Source organism: Thalassophryne amazonica, chromosome 1 (assembly GCF_902500255.1).
Source record: "Thalassophryne amazonica chromosome 1, fThaAma1.1, whole genome shotgun sequence".
Taxonomy (NCBI): domain Eukaryota; kingdom Metazoa; phylum Chordata; class Actinopteri; order Batrachoidiformes; family Batrachoididae; genus Thalassophryne; species Thalassophryne amazonica.
The window spans coordinates 103,933,554-103,957,160 of NC_047103.1; the positions used below are offsets into that span (position 1 = coordinate 103,933,554).

General features: G+C 45.9%; 1 long non-coding RNA gene across 1 annotated transcript; it reads right to left on the reverse strand.

Moving 5' to 3' along the window:
• Nucleotides 1-507: 507 nt before the first annotated feature.
• LOC117520069 lies at nt 508-22,397 on the reverse strand. Its single transcript, XR_004563522.1, has 3 exons — nt 22,387-22,397; nt 20,112-20,117; nt 508-976 (listed from the first exon to the last, which is right to left on the reverse strand). It is a non-coding gene; the product is annotated as an uncharacterized LOC117520069 (long non-coding RNA).
• Between the last annotated feature and the right edge of the window lie 1,210 nt (nt 22,398-23,607).

Sequence of the window (23,607 nt, forward strand, 5' to 3'; positions counted from 1 at the left end):
AAGTACAATGATCTGCAATGGCCATCTCAGTCCCCAGACCTGACTGTTATTGAAAATCTGTGGTGTGATTTTAAGTGGGCTGTCCTTGCTCGGAAACCAACAAACCTGAGTGAACTGGAGATCTTTTGTAAAGAAGAATGGTCCAAAATACATTCAACCAGAATCCAGACTCTCATTGGAAGCTATAGGAAGCATTTAGAGGCTGTTATTTCTGCAAAAGGATGATCTATTAAATATTGATGTATTTTTTCTGTAGGGGTGCCCAAATTTATGCACCTGCCTAATTTTGTTTAAAGAATTATTGCACACTTTATATAAATCCTATAAACTTCATTTCATTTCTCAAGTATCACTGTGTTCGTCTGCTATATGATATATTTAACTGAAATTGCAGATCCAAACAACAAATGATTTACAACCCCCCTATTCTAATGAAGTTGGGACGTTGTGTAAAATGTAAATAAAAACAGAATTCAATGATTTGCAAATCCTCTTCAACCTATATTCTACTGTATACACCACAAAGGTAAGATGTTTAATGTTCAAACTGATAAACTTTATTGTTTTTGTGCAAATATTTGCTGATGTTGAAATGGATGCCTGCAACACATTTCAAAATAGTTGGGATGGGTAAACAAAAGACTGGTAAAGTTGATGAATCCTCAAAGAACACCTGTTTGGAAACAGGTGGGTGTCAAGATTGGGTATAAAAGGAGCATCTCCAAAAGGCTCAGCCGTTCACCAGCAAAGATAGGGCGAGGATCACCACTTTGTGAAAATGCATGAAAAGTATAGTTCAACAGTTTAAGAACAGTGTTTCTCAATGTTCAATTGCAAGGAATTTAGGGATTCCATCATCTACAGTCCATAATATAATCAGAAGATTAAGTGAATCTGGAGAACTTACTACATGTAAGTGGCATGGCCGAAAACGAACACTGAATGCCTGTGACCTTTGTTCCCTCAAGCGACACAACTGACATCATTGTGTAAAGAAACCTATTGTGAGGGCTCAGGAACACAACAGAAAACCATTGTCAGTTCACACAGTTTGTCACTACATCTACAAGAGCAAGTTAAAACTCTACCATGCAAAGCAAAAGCCATACATCAACAACATCCAGAAACACTGCCGCCTTCTCTGGGTCCGAGCTCATTTGAAATGGACAGACGCAAAGTGGAAAAGTGTGCTGTGGTCTAATGAGTCCACATTTCAGATTGTTTTTGGAAATCATGGACGTCCTGTCCTCTGGAGAAAAGAGGAAAAAGACCATCCAGATTGTTACCAGCTCAAAGTTGAAAAGCCAGCATCTGTGATGGTATGGGGGTCAACCAGTCCCAGCAGAAGACTGCCCCTCCCTGAGCCTGGTTCTGCTGGAGGTTTCTTCCTGTTAAAAGGGAGTTTTTCCTTCCCACTGTAGCCAAGTGCTTGCTCACAGGGGGTCGTTTTGACCGTTGGGGTTTTACATAATTATTGTATGGCCTTGCCTTACAATATAAAGCGCCTTGGGGCAACTGTTTGTTGTGATTTGGCGCTATATAAAAAAATTGATTGATTGATTGTTTGTGCCCATGGCATGGGCAACTTACACATCTGTGATGGCACCATCAATGCTGAAAGGTACATCCAGGTTTTGGAGCAACACATGCTGCCATCCAAGCAATGTCTTTTTCAGGGACGTCCTTGCTTATTTCAGCAAGACAATGCCAAGCCACATTCTGCGTGGCTTCGTAGTAAAAGGGTGTGGGTACTAGACTGGCCTAACTGCAGTCCACACCTCTCGCCCATTGAAAATGTGTGGCACATTATGAAGTGCAAAATACGACAATGGAGACCTCGGACTGTTGAACAACTGAAGTTGTATATCAAGCAAGAATGGGAAAGAATTCCACCTACAAAGCTTCAACAACTAGTGTCCTCAGTTCCCAAAAACTTATTGAGTGTTGTTAGAAGGAATGGTGATGCACCGGTAAACATACCACTGCCCCAGCTTTTTTTAAATGTGTTGCAGGCATCCATTTCAAAATTAGCAAATATTTGCACAAAAACAATAAAGTTTATCAGTTTGAACATTAAATATCTTGTCTTTGTGATGTATTCAATTGAATATAGGTTGAAGAGGATTTGCAAATCATTGTATTTACACAATGTCCCAACTTCACTGGAATTGGGGTTGTATAAAGGAAAATCATGGACTCATCAGGCGTGCCCAGACTTTTACATACAACTGTACATATATGAATAATATTGATATTCCATATATGATTCGCTCACACACACACACACACACACACACACACACACACACACACACACACACACACACACACACACACACACACACACACACACACACATATACGAGGGCTGTCCGTAAAGTATAGGTCCTTTTTATTTTTTTCAAAAACTATATGGATTTCATTCATATGTTTTTACGTCAGACATGCTTGCACCCTCGTGCGCATGCGTGAGTTTTTCCATGCCTGTTGGTGACGTCATTCGCCTGTGAGCACTCCTTGTGGGAGGAGTCGTCCAGCCCCTCGTCGGAATTCCTTTGTCTGAGAAGTTGCTGAGAGACTGGCGCTTTGTTTGATCAAAATTTTTTCTAAACCTGTGAGACACATCGAAGTAGACATGGTTCGAAAAATTAAGCTGGTTTTCAGTGAAAATTTTAACAGCTGATGAGAGATTTTGAGGTGATTCTGTTGCTTTAAGGAGTTTTCACGGTGCGAGACGTCGCTCAGCGCTCTCAGGCAGCGTCATCAGCCTGTTTCAAGCTTAAAACCTCCACATTTCAGGCTCTATTGATCCAGGACGTCGTGAGAGAACAGAGAAGTTTCAGAAGAAGTCGGTTTCAGCATTTTATCCGGATATTCCACTGTTAAAGGAGATTTTTTTAATGAAAGGCGTGCGGACGGGTCCGTGCGGACGGGTCCGCGCGTCGGGACGCAGCCGACGCGGTGCGGCGGCACAGGTAAAACACCTCCCTGTTGATAACCATTTGTAAAATCCAGGCGGCTTTTGATGGCTTTCAGTGGAGTGAGTATATGAGAAATTGTTTATCAGCTGGAAATGTTCCAACTTTTCCTCAAGTCTTCCAACAGAGGTGTTTTTCCTGTGGCGGAGCGTCGCGGCGGCTGCGAGCCGACGCTGCAATCCGCCCGCTGCGAGACGTCTCGCTCTGTGGGAAGTCCTTAAAGCGACAGAATCACCTCAAAATCTCTCATCAGCTGTTAAAATTTTCACTGAAGACCAGCTTAATTTTTCGAACCATGTCCACTTTGATGTGTCTCACAGGTTTAGAAAAAATTTTGATCAAACAAAGCGCCAGTCTCTCAGCAACTTCTCAGACAAAGGAATTCCGACGAGGGGCTGGACGACTCCTCCCACAAGGAGTGCTCACAGGCGAATGACGTCACCGACAGGCGTGGAAAAACTCACGCATGCGCACGAGGGTTCAAGCATGTCTGACGTAAAAACATATGAATGAAATCCATATAGTTTTTGAAAAAAATAAAAAGGACCTATACTTTACGGACAGCCCTCGTATATATATATATATATATATATATATATATATATATATATATATATATATATATATATATATATATATATATATATATAAAGGTTATCTATTTTTTATAGCAATATAATTCATTAGTCAGTATTTTGTTTACATATGTAAATATTTATCTATCAATCAATCAATCAATCAATTTTTTTATATAGCGCCAAATCACAACAAACAGTTGCCCCAAGGCGCTTTATATTGTAAGGCAAGGCCATACAATAATTATGTAAAACCCCAACGGTCAAAACGACCCCCTGTGAGCAAGCACTTGGCTACAGTGGGAAGGAAAAACTCCCTTTTAACAGGAAGAAACCTCCAGCAGAACCAGGCTCAGGGAGGGGCAGTCTTCTGCTGGGACTGGTTGGGGCTGAGGGAGAGAACCAGGAAAAAGACATGCTGTGGAGGGGAGCAGAGATCGATCACTAATGATTAAATGCAGAGTGGTGCATACAGAGCAAAAAGAGAAAGAAACAGTGCATCATGGGAACCCCCCAGCAGTCTACGTCTATAGCAGCATAACTAAGGGATGGTTCAGGGTCACCTGATCCAGCCCTAACTATAAGCTTTAGCAAAAAGGAAAGTTTTAAGCCTAATCTTAAAAGTAGAGAGGGTGTCTGTCTCCCTGATCTGAATTGGGAGCTGGTTCCACAGGAGAGGAGCCTGAAAGCTGAAGGCTCTGCCTCCCATTCTACTCTTACAAACCCTAGGAACTACAAGTAAGCCTGCAGTCTGAGAGTGAAGCGCTCTATTGGGGTGATATGGTACTACGAGGTCCCTAAGATAAGATGGGACCTGATTATTCAAAACCTTATAAGTAAGAAGAAGAATTTTAAATTCTATTCTAGAATTAACAGGAAGCCAATGAAGAGAGGCCAATATGGGTGAGATATGCTCTCTCCTTCTAGTCCCCGTCAGTACTCTAGCTGCAGCATTTTGAATTAACTGAAGGCTTTTTAGGGAACTTTTAGGACAACCTGATAATAATGAATTACAATAGTCCAGCCTAGAGGAAATAAATGCATGAATTAGTTTTTCAGCATCACTCTGAGACAAGACCTTTCTGATTTTAGAGATATTGCGTAAATGCAAAAAGGCAGTCCTACATATTTGTTTAATATGCGCTTTGAATGACATATCCTGATCAAAAATGACTCCAAGATTTCTCACAGTATTACTAGAGGTCAGGGTAATGCCATCCAGAGTAAGGATCTGGTTAGACACCATGTTTCTAAGATTTGTGGGGCCAAGTACAATAACTTCAGTTTTATCTGAGTTTAAAAGCAGGAAATTAGAGGTCATCCATGTCTTTATGTCTGTAAGACAATCCTGCAGTTTAGCTAATTGGTGTGTGTCCTCTGGCTTCATGGATAGATAAAGCTGGGTATCATCTGCGTAACAATGAAAATTTAAGCAATACCGTCTAATAATACTGCCTAAGGGAAGCATGTATAAAGTGAATAAAATTGGTCCTAGCACAGAACCTTGTGGAACTCCATAATTAACTTTAGTCTGTGAAGAAGATTCCCCATTTACATGAACAAATTGTAATCTATTAGACAAATATGATTCAAACCACCGCAGCGCAGTGCCTTTAATACCTATGGCATGCTCTAATCTCTGTAATAAAATTTTATGGTCAACAGTATCAAAAGCAGCACTGAGGTCTAACAGAACAAGCACAGAGATGAGTCCACTGTCCGAGGCCATAAGAAGATCATTTGTAACCTTCACTAATGCTGTTTCTGTACTATGATGAATTCTAAAACCTGACTGAAACTCTTCAAATAGACCATTCCTCTGCAGATGATCAGTTAGCTGTTTTACAACTACCCTTTCAAGAATTTTTGAGAGAAAAGGAAGGTTGGAGATTGGCCTATAATTAGCTAAGATAGCTGGGTCAAGTGATGGCTTTTTAAGTAATGGTTTAATTACTGCCACCTTAAAAGCCTGTGGTACATAGCCAACTAACAAAGATAGATTGATCATATTTAAGATCGAAGCATTAAATAATGGTAGGGCTTCCTTGAGCAGCCTGGTAGGAATGGGGTCTAATAAACATGTTGATGGTTTGGATGAAGTAACTAATGAGAATAACTCAGACAGAACAATCGGAGAGAAAGAGTCTAACCAAATACCGGCATCACTGAAAGCAGCCAAAGATAACGATACGTCTTTGGGATGGTTATGAGTAATTTTATCTCTAATAGTTCAAATTTTGTTAGCAAAGAAAGTCATGAAGTCATTACTAGTTAAAGTTAATGGAATACTCAGCTCAATAGAGCTCTGACTCTTTGTCAGCCTGGCTACAGTGCTGAAAAGAAACCTGGGGTTGTTCTTATTTTCTTCAATTAGTGATGAGTAGAAAGATGTCCTAGCTTTACGGAGGGCTTTTTTATAGAGCAACAGACTCTTTTTCCAGGCTAAGTGAAGATCTTCTAAATTAGTGAGACGCCATTTCCTCTCCAACTTACGGGTTATCTGCTTTAAGCTACGAGTTTGTGAGTTATACCACGGAGTCAGACACTTCTGATTTAAAGCTCTCTTTTTCAGAGGAGCTACAGCATCCAAAGTTGTCTTCAATGAGGATGTAAAACTATTGACGAGATACTCTATCTCCCTTACAGAGTTTAGGTAGCTACTCTGCACTGTGTTGGTATATGGCATTAGAGAACATAAAGAAGGAATCATATCCTTAAACCTAGTTACAGCGCTTTCTGAAAGACTTCTAGTGTAATGAAACTTATTCCCCACTGCTGTGTAGTCCATCAGAGTAAATGTAAATGTTATTAAGAAATGATCAGACAGAAGGGAGTTTTCAGGGAATACTGTTAAGTCTTCTATTTCCATACCATAAGTCAGAACAAGATCTAAGATATGATTAAAGTGGTGGGTGGACTCATTTACTTTTTGAGCAAAGCCAATAGAGTCTAATAATAGATTAAATGCAGTGTTGAGGCTGTCATTCTCAGCATCTGTGTGGATGTTAAAATCGCCCACTATAATTATCTTATCTGAGCTAAGCACTAAGTCAGACAAAAGGTCTGAAAATTCACAGAGAAACTCACAGTAACGACCAGGTGGACGATAGATAATAACAAATAAAACTGTTTTTTGGGACTTCCAATTTGGATGGACAAGACTAAGAGACAAGCTTTCAAATGAATTAAAGCTCTGTCTGGGTTTTGGATTAATTAATAAGCTGTAATGGAAGATTGCTGCTAATCCTCCACCCCGGCCCGTACTACGAGCATTCTGACAGTTAGTGTGACTCGGGGGTGTTGACTCATTTAAACTAACATATTCATCCTGCTGTAACCAGGTTTCTGTTAGGCAGAATAAATCAATATGTTGATCAATTATTATATCATTTACCAACAGGGACTTAGAAGAGAGAGACCTAATGTTTAATAGACCACATTTAACTGTTTTAGTCTGTGGTGCAGTTGAAGGTGCTATATTATTTTTTCTTTTTGAATTTTTATGCTTAAATAGATTTTTGCTGGTTATTGGTAGTCTGGGAGCAGGCACCGTCTCTACGGGGATGGGGTAATGAGGGGATGGCAGGGGGAGAGAAGCTGCAGAGAGGTGTGTAAGACTACAACTCTGCTTCCTGGTCCCAACCCTGGATAGTCACGGTTTGGAGGATTTAAGAAAATTGGCCAGATTTCTAGAAATGAGAGCTGCTCCATCCAAAGTGGGATGGATGCCGTCTCTCCTAACAAGACCAGGTTTTCCCCAGAAGCTTTGCCAATTATCTATGAAGCCCACCTCATTTTTTGGACACCACTCAGACAGCCAGCAATTCAAGGAGAACATGCGGCTAAACATGTCACTCCCGGTCCGATTGGGGAGGGGTCCAGAGAAAACTACAGAGTCTGACATTGTTTTTGCAAAGTTACACACCGATTTAATGTTAATTTTAGTGACCTCCGATTGGCGTAACCGGGTGTCATTACTGCCGACGTGAATTACAATCTTACCAAATTTACGCTTAGCCTTAGCCAGCAGTTTCAAATTTCCTTCAATGTCGCCTGCTCTGGCCCCCGGAAGACAATTGACTATGGTTGCTGGTGTCGCTAACTTCACATTTCTCAAAACAGAGTCGGCAATAACCAGAGTTTGATCCTCGGCGGGTGTGTCGTCGAGTGGGGAAAAACGGTTAGAGATGTGAACGGGTTGGCGGTGTACACAGGGCTTCTGTTTAGGGCTACGCTTCCTCCTCACAGTCACCCAGTCAGCCTGCTTTCCCGGCTGCTCGGGATCTGCCAGGGGGGAACTAACGGCGGCTAAGCTACCTTGGTCCGCACCGACTACAGGGGCCTTGCTAGCTGTAGAATTTTCCACGGTGCGGAGCCGAGTCTCCAATTCGCCAAGCCTGGCCTCCAAAGCTACGAATAAGCTACACTTATTACAAGTACCATTACTGCTAAAGGAGGCCGAGGAATAACTAAACATTTCACACCCAGAACAGAAAAGTGTGGGAGAGACAGGAGAAGCCGCCATGCTAAATCGGCTAAGAGCTAGTAGCTACGCTAAGCTAGCGGATTCCTAAAAACACGCAAAGTGAATAATGTGTAAATAATTTAGAGGTGATTCAGCAGAAGGAGTGCTTTAGTTAAGGCACGTAAAGATTACACTTGGGAAACAAATCGTAATCTAGATAACTAGACCAATCTAACTGCGCAGATTAAACAGCTAACAGATACAGAAAAACACCGCTGTGCTCCGGAACAGGAAGTGATACAATACCGCAGTGAGAGCCAACCACCAGTAGAGGCCAGATTAGGCCATCTATAGCCTAATCATATATTGTCTCTTCAAATAACTAAAACTTGACTTTACTGCTACTATCTGCTTCTCTATCATATGTTAGTGTGTGTATATGTAGTGTGTGTGTTTACAGTGTTTGCAAAATACCTATCTACACTCTAGGCTACATCAGAATATTCTATTTTTGTTAATCCCACTATTAATATTAAATTACGCCAAACCATGTGTACTGTATCATAGCTACTTCCACAACATTTGCAGAAAAAAACCCCATGTGAAAATCAGTTTTGTATTCAGAGAGTTGCAATGGATTAAATGCACTGACACGTCATTGCACCGGCCAAACAGCACTGAGTGCAATGGGTCGGATGATCGGTCTAAGATGGCGGCCCCATGGCTCGTCAGCGGCAATATGCAGTCACAGTCGATGTGATGTCAAGGTTCAAGGTTCAAGGTTCACTTTATTGTCCCAAGGGAAATTTGTCTTGGGCTTGCAATGCTGTGATTAGAATAGTAAAAACACATACAATCATACAACAACAACAACATAATATACAATTACAAGAACACAGGAAACAGTCAGTTAAAATTAGATAGTCTTCTGTGAGACCCCTCAATGTCCAGTAATGCGTCTGTAGGTGCTATCCAGATTTATTCAGAAGAGTAATAGATAAAGGGACAAAAGATTTTTAAAATCTATTACTCTTATACCTGACAGCCCGATACCGTCTCCCTGATGGCAAGAGCTCGTATTCGCTGAAAAGCATGTGGGAAGGCTCCTTAAGAAGGTTTTTAGCTTGCGCCAGGACCGAGGTTTCGAATATAGTTTTTAAAGAGGGATACTCTCTCTTGCTACTAATTTTCATGGCGTATCGAACTAGTTTCTCAATTTTGGATTTGCTCTGGACAGTAAGAGAGCCAAACCAGGCTACCATACCATTTTGTTGGCTTGTCCTCCAAATATTGAGTCATTCCAGTTTTTGCCTTCGTCGCCACCATCCAGCAGGCACTGAGGATGCCATCATAAAGAGACCTGATTAGAAACTGTTTGTCATGACCTGCTGTTCCCTTTTATCTATCATTTTCTACATCCACATCTGGATCACTTAGATGGATGTTCCAGAATATCGATCTAAATCTGTCTCTGGACACTACATTTGCTGGAAAGGGCACAGACAAAATATGACTTTGTTTCCAGTAGTCCTGGAGACTTGGCAGTGACACCAACGACATGTATATCAGAAGTCCAAAAAATTTGTACAGATCTCCCATTTCAATGGCTGTCCAGTTGTATTTTTTCCCTAATGCCTTGTTTTTTTGCAGCAGTTTTATTGGTGTTGGTGCAAATTTTTGTAATTGTGTCAGTTGCAAAAAACAAAAGAAAAATGTCTTTTGGACTTTGGGTGGAAAGTGTATCAACGTGGACTCCTGGTGTTCTCCGAGGCTGAAATCTGCTTATTGCTGGTCCAGTGTCTGCATCCTCCTCCGTGTTCCATCAATCAGTGCTGGGGCGTGTCTCTGCTGCGTGTCTGAGCGGAGATCTGGATCTGGAAAAAGAAGCGCAAGCGCCGACCCTGTGTTTAGATCTCCGTGCACATGCTGGTGGATCCATCTGCTTTGGTTGCTCCTACAGAACAGAGGAGGGATCATCTCTTTCATGACCAGAATCCTCACTGTCTGTTTCAGAGTCTGACAACAAGCTGCACGCTCCGTCTTCCTCCAGTTCAAAAAATAATTGAAGTGCTTCCTCCACATTCATAAAACGCCTTATTTTTACATAAAAAAAATCTCCAAACAACAAAACACTAACCACACATGCTTCCCACCAGTAACAAAGAGAAAATGCACACACATTCAGACCCACGTGGTGTGGGTGGGGTGTGATCAAACACTCATGGGGTGAGTGAACACACATGGGGTTAGTAACTTCTGATTGGTGGAAAATTTCAGGAGCCAACCAATGAGGAAGAAGGAGTCATATTTCTTCCCACTGCGGTTGATGCAGTAGAGAAGGAAATGATTATTTTGGCTGTGTGTGTGTACATAAACCCGCAGTGAAAAATGACAACAATATTGATGAAAATGCATGACATAAAAAAATACATGTCAAGTTATACTAGACAAAATTATACTAACAAAATTTAAAAAGTGCTATAAAGGTTGAAGTCTCCACATTCAACATGCATTTAAAGGGAGCCTCAGAGTGCAGCAGATTGTTACATCCGCTTAATTAGGTCATGTGACTTTCTACGAGAGGGCGCGTCATTCGACTCTAGATGGTTAAAATAACTCTGTAAAAACAGGTTATCTTCTATTTTTAGCCTCAGCCAAACAAGGCTGCAAGGACACTTTCATACTGTCCAATCTGCACCTCTGTCCATGGACTCCTCTCTTCCAGCACATTTGACAGAACATGGTTTTAAATGGTCTGGGCGGCTTTGCTTGAGCTGCTGCCCCCGCGACCCGACTCCGGATAAAGCGGAAGAAAATGGATGGATGGATGGATGGATGGTTTTAAATGAAACAACTTGAAACTTTCTGGATGTGTTTGAGTCAAGTTCTCATCAAAATGTAGTGATACAGGGACCAGAAGTTCAAATATCAAGGTCATTAAAGATAATGTCATTAAAAATATTACAATTCAACTTGCACATTGGCTGTGGTGTTGAAAAGGAGTTTCATACCACTGTTGTTATGTGTCGGACGCAGCCCGGAGAACTGACCAGCGTTTGAAGGACCCAGTATAAAATAAGCAGAGCACGGTACAAAGGATAATAGAGTTTAATGAACATAACAGTGCTGTGAAAAAATATAAAAGTGCGCGGTCTGGCGTGGTGGTTTTGCGGTGCACTCCCAGCAGTGCCAACGGTCCGGAGCCAGAACCAATTCGGACCCAAGGACCCCGCCGACACCCCCCAGGTGGCCGCGACAAACCGAGTCTGTGAAAGAAGGAATCATTATGTGAGTCCACACTCAACACACAGAGAGACCACTCAAAGGTGTACAAACAGCAAACACTTCCTGGCTTAATTGCAAATCAGCTTCCCACCCTGCAGGCATAGAACACCCTGTTCACAAAACTCCACTGCAGTGGAAGCTGATTTAAATGACCAACATACAGCTCAATATAATAAGGTGTGAGGGACACCACATTTACTGACTGTATAAATGTTAGTCACAAAATCTAACGTACCTCAGGAGGTGTGCTGACGAGCGTGAGACCTCACCCTCTCCTCTTTCACAGACCATGCATCAAACCTGGACGTTCTCTGCATCCACTGATGATGAGATGGCTCTCGAGACGACGATCTCACCCGTCTGGTCACAAGGTCGAGTCTCTGGCAAATACACACTGTGTACTCCAGTCTTAAATGCCACCATGTTCCAATCCATGTAGATGCACCACAGCTGAGTCCTGACGAGCCGCAGGTGATCAGCCTCAGGTGATCAGGGTGAGGTCCTGATAAACTCAGCTACACAGCCACTCAGTCCCAAATGCAAGCCACCTGGAAGGAAAAACAAAAGACAGGACAAAAGACAGAAACAAAAAGGCAGCCAGGCCCCCCCAGCCATACAACAACTGTAACTTGTTCCATCTACTCTGTCTCCATGAAGAAGCTTGGCTTTACATCACAAGCCAACGAAATAGTTGAAGAAAGGGATGTGAAGGAAAACTACAAGAAAACCAAATGATGCTTTTTTTCAGAATTTTTGCTCCTTAAACTTCTAAAGGACTGCTCAAACATCTGGGCAACGTGAGTGGCACATTTTTGCCATCTTTGCATCGGTGCAAGCTCACATTGGAAGCTCATTGTTTACATCATCTGCTACACCCACTGCTGATGATCTGTGAATAAAATAGAGCTGTTGCATATTTAAAGACAAGCTGTTAATGTTCTTGATAGCTTGCACTTTGGGTGTACTGACTGTGCCATTTCGGCACTACGCTATGAACAGCCCAGTGTCACTTTTTTTTTTTTTTCTTCATGCTCCTGTGACAAAATGATTCAAATTTTCATGATGGTTTTTTTTTAACTCACTATTACGAACCCTACTCCTACCCCGACCCTAACCTTAACCATAACTTAATCTTACTCCTTTCTTCCACCCTAACCATACCCCCCCCTCCACACACACACACACACACACACACACACACACACACACACACACACACACACACACGCACACACGCCTCACTTGTAATTTCGTGCAGCCATCACGAAATGAATGACAATAAATTTGTGCTGCTGTGATGAAAACGAGGTGCCTTTCGTCACAATATCACAAACCAGTAAATTAATGTACTGTATATTTCGTGCTGCTGAATCACTACTTGCCGTGAGACGGGGTTGCTAATGAAACAAAAGTGAGACTGATGTACTGTTGATCTGTGTGAATAAAACTGACTAAATTTGTATTTAAAGCAAATTAGTGTGTTGATTTACTTTTAAAATATGCACTGCTGCTCTGTGTTTAATTCAGCAGCAGTGCTGACTGGCTCAAAGTTTTGAGGGGTTTCTGTCTCACATTAAATTTACAAAAGCATTCATTTTTTAAACATTTGTATATTTTCACAGTGATATTTTTGTCTGTAATATTCCAATTATATAAATATGGCTGTCAGAATAGAAAATTCTTCAGACTGGAAATCTTTTTTCTTTCAGTTGCTCCCATTTGTACGGAAGCGTATTGCGTTCACTGGATAAAAAAAAAAATTTGACCGCTGATCTCGTAATTACGAGAAAAGATCTCATAATTACGAGATCAGGATCTCGTAATTACAAGAAACAAATCTTGCAATTACGAGATCACGATCTCGTAATTATGAGAAAAGATCAGGTGTCTAAATTGTTTTTGTTGTGTGGGCCGCCAGAAGAGGAGGTACTGCTGGCCCACCACCAGAGGGCGCCCTGCCTGAAGTGCGGGCTTCAGGCACGAGAGGGCGCTGTCGCCTCAGGAACAAGCCGTGGTGACAGCTGTCACCCATCATCCGTGACAGCTGTCACTAATCATCCACATCTGGTATAAAAGCAGGAAGACACCTCCACCACACTGCCGAGATATCATCTTCTATCAGAGGTAATACTCTCAGCCTTTTTGTGAGATTTGTAAATCTGTTATTGTGAGTGTTTGCAGGAGTACCGGTCATTTTTGTGGAGGCTGTGCAAGACGGCGCTCTTTTTCTTCTGAGACCGCTGCAACGTGTTGAGTGAGAGGTGGAGGTGGAATTCCCTCCAGGATTGTTACTGGGTGTTCACACACCCACCCTTTGACTGTCTTTTGCTTTTTGCCAGCAGTACCAGATCCGACACGCCGTGAAGGTGGCCACCTGGGACTCCGGGACTTGGCGGCTCCAGTATTCCTCGGGTTCGGTGGCGGTGGAAATCGTGTGGTTCCGGTTCGTTTCCAGACGGGCGTCTCCTATCGTCGAGCCTGCCCACACGACACCTTTATTGATATCTCGGCCAGCGTCATGGACTCCGAGGGGCGTCACCAGGCTGTTAAACAGCCAATGGGAGAGCAGGGAGCGCAGGCGTCTGCAGGAGACGTGATTGGTGAGCTACAGCATATTCTCACCGCCTTTACGGCTCGAATGGATCAAATAGCCGAGCAAAACATCCTCCTGAACCGCAGGGTGGAGGCTCTCTCCGCGCAAGTGGCGGCAAGCGCTCAGGGCGCTGCTGCAGCTCCACCTCCTGCCGACCCTGTGCTGGATATAAATATCCCAGTGGTGGTTTAACAACCCCTCCCACCATCCCCTGAAGCTTACATAAGCCTGAGCCGTACGGAGGTTGTGTGGAGACGTGCGCGGACTTTCTTATGCAGTGTTCGCTCGTCTTCGCACAACGTCCCGTCATGTACGCGTCAGACGCAAGCAAAATAGCTTATGCGATCACTCTGCTTCGGGGAGAGGCACGCGCTTGGGCTACGGCACTTTGGGAGCAAAATTCACGGCTCCTTCACACATACACTGGGTTTGTGAGGGAGTTCAGAACTGTGTTTGATCACCCTAACAGGGGAGAGACCACTTCAACCGTGCTGCTGTCGATGAGACAGGGGCACCGAAGTGCAGCTGCTTATGCAGTCGACTTCCGCATCGCGGCTGCGAGGTCCGGCTGGAATAACGCTGCGCTCCGCGCCGCCTTTGTAAACGGACTGTCGTCGGTCCTAAAGGAGCACCTAGTGGCCAAGGATGAACCGCGGGAATTAGATGGGCTTATTGATCTCGTTATACGGTTAGACAATCGGTTGGAGGAACGCCGTCGGGAACGAGACGAAGGACGTGGCCGGGCACGCGCCGTCCCTCTTCCTTCCGGGTCCGAGCAAGGTCCGCCCTTCCCACGTTCCCTGGCCTCTACGTCCCGTGGGGCGACAGCTCCCCCTGCTCACGAAGCTATGGACACGAGCAGGACCACATTTAGACCACCTAATAGACAGAGGAGGCTTCCCCGCGGGGCGTGTTTTGTTTGTGGCTCAATGGAGCATCAATTGAGCAATTGCCCCGAACGGTTAAACACCAACGCCCGCCCCTAGAAACTGGGCTTAGGGTGGGCCAAAAAATTCACGTGGGACACACACATATTGCCACACGACTCCCGGTTACAATCCTTAGTGGGGATTTAACCCTTCAGGCCCCAGCACTGGTAGACACAGGGTCAGAAGGGAATCTGCTAGACAGCAGATGGGCCAGGGAGGTAGGGCTCCCTCTGGTGGCGCTACCTGCACCATTGCAGGTGCGAGCACTAGATGACACCCTACTCCCTTTAATCACACACAAGACATACTGGTAGTGTCAGGGAATCATAGGGAGGAGATTGAGTTTTTGTGACTCCTTCTACCTCCCGTGTGATTCTGGGGTTCCCCTGGATGCTGAAACACAATCCCCGGATTGATTGGCCATCCGGGGTGGTGGTACAGTGGAGCGAAACCTGCCATCGGATGTGTTTGGGATCCTCGGTTCCTCCCGGTTCCCAGGCTAAGGAGCAGGTCCAAGTTCCCCCCAATCTGTCGGCGGTGCCGGTTGAGTACCACGATCTTGCTGACGTTTTTAGCAAGGATCGGGCACTCACTCTTCCCCTGCACCGTCCATATGATTGTGCCATCGATTTGTTGCCAGGCGTGGAGTTCCCATCCAGCAGGCTGTACAACCTCTCCCGACCTGAGCGCAAATCAATGGAGACCTACATCCGGGACTCCTTAGCTGCCGGGCTGATCCGTAACTCCACCTCTCCGATGGGAGCAGGTTTCTTTTTTGTGGGCAAAAAAGATGGCGGTCTTCGTCCATGCATTGATTACCGGGGGCTGAACGAGATCACGGTTCGCAACCGATACCCGTTGCCTTTGTTGGATTCAGTGTTCACCCCCCTGCATGGAGCCAAAATCTTCACAAAGTTGGATCTTAGGAACGCATACCACCTAGTTCGGATCCGGAAGGGAGAAGGAATGGAAGACGGCATTTAACACCCCGTTAGGTCATTTTGAGTACCTGGTCATGCCGTTCGGCCTCACTAATGCCCCCGCGACGTTCCAAGCTTTGGTTAATGATGTCTTGCGGGACTTCCTGCATCAGTTTGTCTTCGTATATCTGGACGATATATTCATCTTTTCTCCAGATCCTGAGACCCATGTCAAGCATGTACGTCAGGTCCTGCAGCGGTTGTTGGAGAACCGGCTGTTTGTGAAGGGCGAGAAGTGTGAGTTCCACCGCACTTCTTTGTCCTTCCTGGGGTTTATCATCTCCTCCAACTCCGTCGCCCTGGATCCGGCCAAGGTCGCAGCGGTGAGAGACTGGCCCCAACCTACAAGCCGTAGGAAGCTGCAACAGTTCCTCGGCTTTGCAAATTTCTACAGGAGGTTCATTAAGGGGTATAGTCAGGTAGTTAGCCCCCTGATGGCCCTGACCTCACCGAAAGTTCCCTTCACCTGGTCGGATTGGTGCGAAGCTGTGTTTAGGGAGTTGAAACGCCGGTTCTCGACTGCACCGGTCTTGGTGCAGCCCGATCCTGGTCGCCAGTTTGTGGTTGAAGTGGACGCCTCTGACTCAGGGATAGGAGCCGTGCTATCCCAGAGCGGAGAAACCGATAAGGTTCTTCACCCGTGTGCCTATTTTTCCCGCAGGTTGACCCCAGCAGAGCGGAACTATGACGTGGGCAATCGAGAGCTCCTTGCGGTGAAAGAGGCTCTTGAGGAGTGGAGACACCTGCTGGAGGGAGCGTCAGTGCCTTTCACGGTTTTCACTGACCACCGGTACCTGGAGTATATCAGGACCGCCAAGCGACTGAACCCCAGGCAAGCCCGCTGGTCACTGTTTTTCGGCCATTTTGACTTCCGGATCACCTACCGCCCCGGGACCAAAAACCAAAGATCGGATGCCCTGTCCCGGGTGCATGAACAGGAAGTCAAGACCGAGCTGTCGGATCCACCGGAACCCATTCTCCCGGAGTCCACTATCGTGGCTGCTCTGACCTGGGACGTGGAGAAGACCGTCCGGGAGGCCCTGGCACGGAGCCCGGATCCCGGAACAGGACCAAAGAACAGACTATACGTCCCACCAGAAGCCAGAGCTGCCGTGCTGGACTTCTGTCACGGGTCCAAGCTCTCCTGCCACCCAGGGGTGCGTAGGATCGTGGCAGTAGTCCGGCAGCGCCTCTGGTGGGCGTCCCTGGAGACTGATGTCCGGGCTTACATCCAGGCCTGCACCACCTGCGCCAGGGGCAAGGCGGACCACCAGAAGGCACAGGGACTTCTACAGCCACTTCCTGTGCCTCACCGCCCCTGGTCCCACATCGGTCTGGATTTTGTCACGGGCCTCCCGCCGTCCCGGGGACACACCACCATACTCACGATAGTGGACCGTTTCTCGAAGACGGCCCACTTCGTGGCCCTCCCGAAGCTCCCGTCGGCCCAGGAGACGGCGGATCTCCTGGTCCACCATGTCGTCCGGCTGCATGGGATACCAACAGACATCGTTTCGGATCGTGGTCCCCAGTTCTCCTCGCAGGTGTGGAGAAGTTTCTGCCGGGAACTGGGGGCCACTGTAAGCCTCTCGTCTGGGTATCACCCGCAAACTAACGGACAGGTCGAACGGGCCAACCAGGAGTTGGAGCAGGCCCTCAGGTGCACAACCTCCGCACACCCGATGGCTTGGAGTGAACATCTGGCCTGGATCGAGTACGCTCATAACAGCCAGGTGTCCTCTGCCACCGGCCTCTCCCCGTTCGAGGTGTGTCTGGGGTACCAACCCCCTTTGTTTCCTTTGGTGGAGGGAGAGGTCGGTGTGCCCTCGGTCCAGGCCCACCTGCGGAGATGCCGTCGGGTGTGGCGCACCACCCGTTCGGCCTTGTTGAGGGCCCGGACGAGAGCTAAAGCCCATGCAGACCGTCGACGGTCCCCGGCCCCCGCATACCAGCCCGGGCAGGAGGTATGGCTTTCCACCAAGGACATTCCACTCCAGGTCAAGTCCCCCAAATTAAAAGACCGATTCATTGGACCCTTCCCCATCCTCAAGGTCCTCAGTCCTACCGCAGTGAGGCTCCAACTCCCGGCCTCACTGCGGATCCATCCGGTCTTTCATGTCTCCAGGATTAAACCGCATCACACCTCACCCCTCTGTGCACCCGGTCCGGCGCCGCCTCCTGCCCGTATTATCGACGGGGAGCCGGCTTGGACAGTTCGCCGGCTCTTGGACGTCCATCGAATGGGCCGGGGCTTTCAGTATTTGGTGGACTAGGAGGGATATGGACCTGAAGAACGCTCCTGGGTGAAGAGGAGCTTCATCCTGGACCCGGCCCTCCTGGCCGATTTCTATTGTCGCCACCCGGACAAGCCTGGTCGGGCGCCAGGAGGCGCCCGTTGAGGGGGGGGGTCCTGTTGTGTGGGCCGCCAGAAGAGGAGGTACTGCTGGCCCACCACCAGAGGGTGCCCTGCCTGAAGTGCGGGCTTCAGGCACAAGAGGGCGCTGCCGCCTCAGGAACAAGCCGTGGTGACAGCTGTCACCCATCATCCGTGACAGCTGTCACTAATCATCCACATCTGGTTTAAAAGCAGGAAGACACCTCCGCCACACTGCAGAGATAACATCTTCTATCAGAGGTAATACTCTCAGCCTTTTTGTGAGATTTGTAAATCTGTTATTGTGAGTGTTTGCAGGAGTACCGGTCGTTTTTGTGGAGGCTGTGCAAGACGGCGCTCTTTTTCTTCTGAGACCGCTGCAACGTGTTGAGTGAGAGGTGGAGGTGGAATTCCCTCCAGGATTGTTACTGGGTGTTCACACACCCACCCTTTGACTGTCTTTTGCTTTTTGCCAGCAGTACCAGATCCGACACGCCGTGAAGGTGGCCACCTGGGGACTCCGGGACTTGGCGGCTCCAGTATTCCTCGGGTTCAGTGGCGGTGGAAATCGTGTGGTTCCGGTTCGTTTCCAGACGGGCGTCTCCTATCGTCGAGCCTGCCCACACGACACCTTTATTGATTGACTGTTGCACATTCTGAATCTGCTGTGTTTGGTTGTGTCATTCACAACAGTAAAGTGTTATAATTTGATTCCTTCTATTGTCTGTTCATTTACACCCCCTGTTGTGGGTCCGTGTCACTACACTTTCCCAACATGTTTTATGTATTTACTTCCATACTTTCAGTTCCTCAGTAAAGAAGTGGGCTTAGCTCAGCCGATGATAACACACTGCAATCAAACACAAAGTGTGGATTTTCCCCAAGTGCTCCTGGATGAATGTCCAGGGAGGACCACGGGGTGTCTTCCAGCTTTCACTTACACAGCCCCACCGACCACTGAGGGACACAGCAGGGCTCACTCCCACCCGGGTGCATGCCAGTCTGTGGGTCCTGTGGCCGCCTCGCTGGAGGAGTTTGATTCATCCAGGAATAGTTTAGGGGGAAATCCACACTTTGAGTGCGCCGTGGTGCCAGAGGTTACAAATTGGCACGATTTTCAATTATGATTCGGGAATTCTCGTGCTTGTCTTTACTGAGGGACTGGAAGTACGGAAGCACATTGTATGGAAGTAATTACACACGCACACACACACACGCACACACACACACACAAAATAAATAAATAAAAATAGCCTGATCTTGTAATTACGAGATCCTGATGTCGTAATTATGAGATCTTTTCTCGTAATTACGAGATCAGCGGTCAAATTTTTTTTTATCCAGTGAATGCAATATGCTTCCTTAAGTTTTGGGTCGCCACAGCAGATCAACCAATTTCCATCTCACCCTATCCCCTGTATCTTCCTCTGTCACATCAGCCACCTGCATGTCCTCCCACAGAACATCTGTTGTGTGGGCCGCTGAAGAGGAGGTACTGCTGGCCTACCACCACCAGATGGCGCCCTGCTTGGAGTGCGGGCTTCAAGCACGAGAGGGTGTCGGAGCCACTGGGAGTGACAGCTGTCACTTATCATCTGCACCAGCTGTCACTCATCCAACTCATCACCATCACCATAAAGGCCGGACTGCAACTCCACCTCCTCGCCGAGAAAACAGCTACCACTCAAGGTAATTTCTCTGCTGTATTTAATGCTGACAAATAGTCTGAACTCTTTTTGCAGCCGTTTGCCTGTGGATACAGTCTGAAGCTGGATTGGCGGATAGTGTGAGTGTGACGTCTTCGCCTCTCACTCCTTCCAGGGAAGTGACTGACAGGAGCTGCACGGGTGATTCTGTTTCTGGAGGTGGAGGTTCTCCCTCCCGGAGGAACTGAGCAAGGAAGGATTACTGGGTGTGTCTTCACACACCCACCATTAACTGTTTCTGTTTCTGCCAGCAGTACCAGGTCTGACAGCTGGAGACGGTGGCTACCTGGGACTCGGGACTTGGCGGCTCCGGTGTTCTTCAGATCCACTGGCGGTGGAAGCCGTGTGGGATCCGGCTCTTCTCTGGACATACGTCTTCTATCCTTGAGCCTGCCCACACGTCACCTTGTGTATGATTGACTGTACTCCTCAATTGTTATTGTCTGTATTCCATTGTGCAATTCACAACATTAAATTGTTACCTTTTGGCTGATCCATTGTCCATTCATTAACGCCCCCTGTTGTGGGTTCGTGTCACTACACTTTCACAACAACATCCATATACCTCCGCTTTGGCCTCCCTCATCTCCTCCTGCCTGGTGGCTCCATCCTCAACATCCTTCTCTCGATATACTCTGGGCCACTCCTCTGTACATGTCCTAACCATCTCAGTCTCACCTCTTTGACTTTGTCTTCAAACCGTCCCACCTCATCTGTCCCTCTGATATGTTCATTCCTAATCTTGTCCATTCTCGTCACTCCCAAAGAGGATCTCAACATCTTCAGCTCTGCCACCTCCAGCTCTTCCTCCTGTCTTTTTGTTAGCGCCACCGTCTCTAAGCCATACAACATAGCTCATCTCACTACTGTCTTGTAGACTTTCCCCTTCACTCTTGCTGATATTCTTTGGTCACAAATCACTCCTGCCACCTTTCTCCACCCACTCCACCCTGCCTGCACTTTCTTCTTCACCTCTCTGCCACACTCTCCATTACTTTGGACAGTTGACCCCAAGTATTTATACTCATCTACTTTCACCACCTCTATCCTTGTAAATGCACTATTCCACTGGGCTCCCTCTCATTCACACACGTACTGTCTTGCTCCTACTGACTTTCATTCCCTTACTCTGCAGAGCATATCGCCACCTCTCCAGGCTAGATTCTAGAACTTGCTCTCTACTGTCACATTGTCATCTGCAAACATCATAGTCCATGGAGACTCCTGTCTGATCGGATCAGTCAACCTGTCCATCACCATTGCGAACAATAAAGAAAGCTGATTCTTGGTGTAATCCTATCTCCACCTTGAATGAGTCTGTCATTCCTACTGTGCATCTCACACTGTCACACTGTTCTTGTACATGTCCTGCACTACCCTAAAATACTTCTCTGCCACTCCAGACTTCCTCATACAATATTACAACTCTTCTCTTGGCACCCTGTCATAAGCTTTTTCTAAGTCCACAAACACATAATGTAAATTTCTGGCCTTCTCTAAACTTCATTATTCTCAGAGCAAACATTGCATCTGTAATGCTCTTTCTCTACATTTAATCATACTGCTGCTCACAGAACTCCACCTGTTTTCTAAGCCTAACTTCTACTACTTTTTCCCATAACTTTATGCTGTGGCTGATCAACTTTATGCCTCTGCAGTTACTGCAGCTGTGCACATCACCCTTGTTCTTAAAAATAGGAACCAGCACACTTCGTCTCCACTCCTCAGCCATCCATCCTCTCACTTTCTGAGATTTTATTCAACAATCTGGTTAGAAATTCCACTGCCATCTCGCCTAGACATTTCCATGCCTCCACTGGAATGTCATGTGGAATAACTGCCTTTCGACTCTTCATCCGCGTGATAGCTGCCCTCACTTCTTCCTTACTAATCTCTTGTAGTTCCTGACTTACTCTCACCACATCATCCAGCTTCTTCTCTCATTCTCTTCATTTATCAGCTCCTCAAAATATTCCCTCCACCTTCTCAACACACACGCCTCATTTGTTAGCACATTGCCATGTGCATCTTTTACCAGCCTAACCTGCTGCACATCCTTTCCAGCTCTGTTCCTTTGTCTGGCCAATCGGTACAAGTCCTTTTCTCCTTCCTTACTATTCAGCTTCTTGTATAGCTTGCAATATGCATTTTCCTTTGCTTTTGCCACTTCTCTTTTCACATTACACCACATCTCCTTGTACTGGTGTCTACTTTCTTCTCTCTGACTATCCCAAAACTTTTCTGGCAACCTCTGTTCCACCACAAAGTCTCACTGTCTTCCTTCCACGGTCCAGATGTCACACCCAGTACTGTCTTAGCTGTGTCCATCACCACATCTGCAGTACTTTTCCAGTTGTCCAAAATTGCTTCCACTCCATCCAGTGCCTCTCTCACTTGCTCAGTCAATTTCACAGAACAATCTTCCTACTTCAGCTTCCACCATCTGATCCTTTGTTGGGCTCTCACTCTCTTCTTCTTCTTTATCTCTAAAGTCATCCTACAAACCACCATCCTATGCTGTCCAGCTACACTCTCCCTGCCACCATCTTACAGTCTCTGATTTATTTTAGCTTGCATGTCCTACAGAGAATGTCGTTGACCTGCGTGCACCTTCCTCCACTGTTATACAACCCCAATTCCAATGAAGCTGGGACATTGTGTAAAATGTAAATAAAAACAGAATACGATGATTTGCAAATCCTCTTCAACCTACAGTATATTCAGTTGAATACACCACAAAGACAAGATATTTAATGTTCAAACTGATAAACATTATTGTTTTTGTACAAATATTTGCTCATTTTAAAATGGGTGCCTGCAACATATTTCAAAAAAGTTGGGACGGGGCAACAAAAGACTGGGAAAGTTGATGAAAGCTCAAAGAACACCTAATTGGAAACAGGTGAGTGTCATGAATAAAAGGAGCATCCCCAAAAAGCTCAGCCGTTCACAAGCAAAGATGGGGCATCATCACTTTGACATCACTGTGTAAAGGATCTTACCGTGTGGGCTCAGGAACACTTCAGAAAACCATTGTCACTTAACACAGTTCGTTGCTACATCTACATCTATGTCCTCAGTTCCCAAATACTTACTGAGTGTTGTTAGAATGAAAGGTGATGTAACACAGTGGTAAACATACGACTGTCCCAGCTTTTTTGAAACGTGTTGCAGGCATCCATTTCAAAATGAGCAAATATATGCACAAAAACGATAAAGTTTATCAGTTTGAACGTTAAATATCTTGTCTTTGTGGTGTATTCAATTGAATATAGGTTGAAGAGGATTTGAAAATCATTGTATTCTGTTTTTATTTACATTTACACAACGTCCCAACTTAATTGGAACTGGGGTTGTATGTCACCCTGCTCCTCGTTTTTCTTAAAGTAGGTGTTCACCACAGCCATTTCCATGTTTTTTGCAAAATCAACTACCATCTGCCCTTCCACATTCTCATCCTTGATACCATATCTACCCATTACTTCCTCATCACCTCTGTTCCCTTCACCAACATGCCCATTGAATTCCCCCGGTATCACCACTCTTTCATGCTTGGCACACTCTCCACCACCTCATCTAACTCACTCCAGAAATCTCCTTTCTCCTCCATCTCACAACCTACTTGTGGGGTATATGCACTGCTTATATTCATCATCACCCCTTCAATTTCCAACTTCACACTCATCACCCTGTCAGACACTAGCTTAACCTCCAACACACTC